This window comes from Podarcis filfolensis, assembly GCF_964270895.1.
Source record: "Podarcis filfolensis genome assembly, chromosome: 3".
In the NCBI taxonomy this organism is placed as follows: Eukaryota; Metazoa; Chordata; class Lepidosauria; order Squamata; family Lacertidae; genus Podarcis; species Podarcis filfolensis.
In genome coordinates, this window is record NC_139606.1 from 57,320,119 (window position 1) to 57,325,444 (window position 5,326).

The 5,326-nt window shown below is 40.8% G+C and overlaps 1 long non-coding RNA gene across 2 annotated transcripts; it reads right to left on the minus strand.

Annotated features, from left to right (window-relative positions):
- Window positions 1-2,488: 2,488 nt before the first annotated feature.
- LOC310760117 lies at window positions 2,489-5,326 on the minus strand. Of its 2 annotated transcripts, XR_014546787.1 has the most exons (3): window positions 4,952-5,326; window positions 3,838-3,927; window positions 2,489-2,629 (listed from the first exon to the last, which is right to left on the minus strand). It is a non-coding gene; the product is annotated as an uncharacterized lncRNA (long non-coding RNA). The 2 variants fall into 2 exon arrangements; XR_014546788.1 differs by having other exon boundaries at window positions 2,489-3,927.

Sequence of the window (5,326 nt, forward strand, 5' to 3'; positions counted from 1 at the left end):
CTTCTGGTTTGTTTTGGTGTGCCCTCTGGAAGTGAAAGGTCTGAATGTGAGGTAGAAGTTCAGATCAGCCCAGATGGAGAAACTTCCTGCACTTGCTGTTCTGTGTGTGCTTGTGCACACGCACAGTACTAACCTATTCTACAACTTCTGAGTGTGCAATGTGGTCTCTTCAGTTTCTGCATAACTTGATTGTACCACATGTTTGGGGACATCATGCTACTGAAAAAGTCTACAGTTGAATGTCCAAACCTAAGAGTGACTTTGGAAGGCCGAGCTAGACACAATGTTCTGCACATGACTGGACCTTTGTATGCTTAGCTTTTGTTGGTTAAATAGCAGTTGCAGGGGAGCTGATCCAGATTGGGGGCTGCAGGATGGAGAGGGCATTGAGCCAGTTAATCCTGCTACAGTGCTGACTGTGCCCCATGCTTCCCCAATGACTTCTACTTGCCCTCAGGACAGAAGCTATCAGTGTTGTTAATGTTAGTTTTCCTCCAGGGAGAAATCTCCTCCCCTTCATGCTCTGTCCCCATGGCTATTTAATTAATGAAAACCAAGCACATGAGGTACAATCACACACGTAACATCTAGGCTGGCCCTATATTGGTTCAAAGTGTTTGGTGATACATGATAAATAAGAAAGATAGATAACTGCAGCCATTCTCCCCGGTCCTCAATGGTTTTAGTTCCCAAAAGGGGAACCTAGGATAAAACAAAAAAGACGGCTAGCAGTTAGGAATGGCCTTTCTCATTTTCCCTGTCTTAGGTTTTTTACATACATTTCCACATCAGTTTGCATTTTTTTTTAAAAGTCGTCATGAAAATTCATCAGTGCCTCAGTGCAAATTTCTCCTACTATACACATTTTTGAATGGATTTCTGAAAAGCTGTTTCCCCTAGGATGGTGCATTTTTGTACATTATTTTCATGAACGCGTGCATTTTTGTGCACAATATTTGGTTGGAGAACTGCATTGAAAGTGTGAATTTTGATCGACGGCTGTGTCTTGGGTTCAGCTATTTCAGAAAGAGAGGCTTGTCTTTAAATGCAAACTTTAAATCCAGTTTCTCTCTGCCTCCCACCTCCCAATCCCTGCTTGAAATATTCACATTTTATATTAGCACAGGAACAAGCAGATTAAAAGTTATTCTCTGTGTTGCAGTTCTAAGGACCCTCCTTAGAGGGTCCCTGCTGTCTCCTTGGCAGTTTGCAAAGACACGGAAAACAAAAATGGTTACCCCATTGGCCCCAACATGAACAATCCACAACAAAGTGAGCACACAGTTCCTGTCCTAGATTGGCACTCCGCTGCTTAGCTCAGTTAATAAATTATCTGGGAGGGCCAAGAACATCAGCTCTGCACTTCTCCTAGATGGCCTTCACGTAACAGAACAGGGTTTTTTTTAAGTAAAACTAGGCACTATATTTTGTGTTTATCTCACACAGCAATACAGTTTAAGCTATAACTTGACATACACACTTTTGAACTATGGCTCAGATTCTGCCCCATTCAAAGGTCCTCAGGCTGAAGCCTGTACAATGGTACCTCGGGTTAAGAACTTACTTCATTCTGGATGTCCGTTCTTAACCTGAAACTGTTCTTAACCTGAAGTACCACTTTAGCTAATAGGGCCTCCTGCTGCGCCGCCGGAGTACGATTTCTGTTCTCATCCTGAAGCAAAGTTCTTAACCCGAGGTACTATTTCTGGGTTAGCGGAGTCTGTAACCTGAAGCATCTGTAACCCGAGGTACCACTGTAGACCAGAGTTGGGGAACCTGTGGCGGTGCTGATGTCACTGGATTTCAGTTCCCATCAGCCCCAGCCAGCATGGCCAGTGGGCAAGAATTATGGGAGCTGTGGTCCAATATCTAGAGGATATTGCCTGAACTGAAAGTGAGTGTAAGTCAGCAGAGAATGAAGTGTGTGCATGTCAGCTAGAAAACGCTAGTGAAAAGCTTTGCTTGCATGCTAGGGCTGGATAGGACTTGTACTGTAATAAGATGCTGAATTAACAAAGCAGGAATGAGTTGAGCCCTTTCAAATAAAACCTGCTTTTCCTACAGCTTGTGCCCATGTTGCTGTCAGGGAGCAAAGCAATGGGGTTCACATGGGAATGACAATCTAGTAGTCAAAGGGACATAAGTGTTATTCCAGTGTAGTGCTCTGTCATTGCAGAACTGGTTTGGCTGTAGTGATACTCTGTTTAGAAAAAAATGGTCTAAACTATATATATTTTTCCCTACAGCACTATCATAACAAAAGAGAAAGGGATAAAATCTAGAAATGTTCTAAACCTTTTAGATCCTGCTTAAACCATGTAATGTTTTCAAATAATTTACTTCAAATGATAAGCTTAAGAATAGCTGTATTAATACACGGAGAAACAATTCAGCATCATGATGCTTTTAAAAATAGATGCAAAATATTCCCTTTAACTAGCTTCTTTTAAAAAGGAGGGGCAAAGAAATTACAAGGCGCTCAAGCAAATCAGATGCAAATATATTTATTGGATTAAGCCACAAACACTGATCTGCACAGATAAAATACTGTGGCCAGTAATAATGAAGGAAAAACATATTTGGCTACTCCTTTAAGTGCCACTTTGTCTTCCTTCAGGACCTGGTAAACCTGCAAGAATGAGTCACATTAGTAAATCACTATTCAACCACAATGTGCTTTTCTAAGAGAATGAGGATTACGACAGTCAGTGCCTGCTGCCCACTGACAATCATGGGAACCGACCTCAGTAATAAATCCAGGCATTATCTGGCTCAATACTGACCAGTTCTCACGCCACAACAACTCTTTTGATGTGACCGTCAAAAGCCAAGGATGCCCAAAAGCAGTAGCAGAATTATAAGCAAAAGCCACACACACACACACACACACACACACACACACACACACACAAATAGAAATAATTTAGCAGAAATATGTAAAGCTTCCCAGGCAGTCTTTCTGTGGACCATTCTGCTCTGTGCCAAAGACTTCCCAGATGTAAAGAGAATGAAAATGTTGCCGTATTTGTGCACATAATATTTACTAATACTGAGTATGATCCAACCAGAAGTTAAGTGCTGTTATGTCTCATTGATTCTAGGAGGAGAGATTTAAACCTAAGTGGGGAAAAACTGAAAAACACACAATGGGACTTACGAAACTTAATGCCAGCTGGATCTTGCCCAATGTTTGCCCATAATATACAGACTACAGTATTATTGATTTTCAGCTCCACCTTTCATGTGTACACACAGTCAGAGAAAAAGCTTAGCACATGAAGCAATCCTTATCCTTGATACAGAGCTGTAGCATAGCTACCATGCTGAGAACCCATATTCCTTGCCAGATGTTCTGGAAACATGGGAGATAGTGGCTTCCTAGAAGCTCAGGAGGCAAATTCTTGCCACTTAGCCTTTCACATAGGCACTCTCCTGTATGACACATGTTTATATACTACAGTGCCCTCACACAATGGGGAAATAGCAAGGTTACATGTGCAAGTCATGCCAGTGCACCTGTTGGAGTTGCCCCCAGCAGATGTGCATTCAGTACCAGTGCAGAGAGAGGCCGATGCATGTAGCCATCGTTCCTTCATAGACCAAGAGGGAACAGGTTATATGGGGCAAACACACTACTTTTCACAGTAGTGCTTGCTTGTGGGTGAGGGCCCTCTAAGACGCTGAATTAACACGAGAGTGTTCATTGCAAACAGCCTACAGATCTAAGTGGACATATTAGCTGTACAGAACATTTTGTTTTCTTCTTGCATTGATGAATTGCTTTCCCTGAGGCATCCCAAAGCGATTTACAATATATGAGATGTGTAAAACAGTTACCTGATATTTTTCCTGCAGGTGGCTACAAGCTATTAGAACTCCAAACTGTTTCAGTGGGAGCTGGAGGAAAACATTTTTTGATTCAGAATTCTGTTAACAAAGCAACAACACAGAAGGCTTGAGTTTCTGCAAGGGATGGATGAACCTTCAGTTTCTCATTTTCTACAGTCTTAAGTTCCATTTTCCCACTTTTTTTAAGATGTGTACAAATTTTCAGGCAATTTCCCCTCAATACATGCATTTTGGTACAAAGTTGTTGAATATTTTTGCAGATTTTACACATTATTTTCATTAACATGAAAACTTTTGCCTAACATATGTATTTCTTTGGTTAGAGAACAGCATCTCAACATTTGAACAAGTGTGAAATTTCCGCTTGTCCTGTGCTCAAGAAAGCATGAGTCCAAACCACTTTCTAAGGCTTCTGATCATTTTAATTGGGGATCTTCATGTAACGCACGGACCACACAATGGCGCTACGAGTCCTCCCGTCTATTATTTATAAAAAGGATGGTTTCGTTTAAAAGTAGAGTCTTGTTGTCAGCTAGGAGGAAGGCACCTCAGGACCACTTCATTCAATGAAAAGCATTCCCTGGTATGGAAGAATTATTAACCAAAAGCGTGCACACACATGACGCGTGGGAATCTCACAATTTCCTACAAAGAAATAGCTTGGACAGCTGCTTTTTCATTTGTGCACACAGGTCTTAAGTACTACTGTAAGTCACATCACTACATTTAAAACAAACAGAAATTTCTTTTAGGCCCAAATGAAAGTTTGGTCATGGGACTAGCATGCCCCCTTGTGGGATACTTCTATATTTATTCTAAGCAACAGTAGACCAAATGGAATGCTGCAAAATATTTTGAAGAATGGAAAAGAAGCTTCTCTTCCCAAGGCCTGGGGAACCACCAACAGTCAGAGTAGACAGTATTTATCATCCTCATCATCACCATCACCATCACTACGACATTTGCATCCTACCCTTCCTTTAAAGAGCTCAGGTCAGGAAATATAACAAGCAAATAGAAAGAGAACCTACCCAAGTGACTCTGATACTAAACCCCACATTGATACTAAGTACATAAAAGAATATAAGCTTTACCACACCACCCCTCTTCCCCCTCTTTTTCTTCCCGACTTTTTACTGCATGTAACACCAATGTCTCACAACAAATGCAACTGATCTGTAGAAATCACAACCTGAAAAAAAGAGATAATGCTTGTACTTTTGTAAAACTATGAAAATCTTTAATACAAATTATTTTAAAAAATAAAAACATAATAATTACAACTACTGGTGAAAACATAGAAGTGTTGAGGCTTTGGAGTACTGCATTTCTGTTACCACGCAGAAACAGGGATGCAAGCTACGAAGCTGAATAGTACTTTGATTAAATGGAAAGTTCATCCACAGATTGAATGCAAAAAAATTTGCAAATATACGGAGTGAAAAAGAACATTTGCTTCCATCTCGGATCCTCGTTG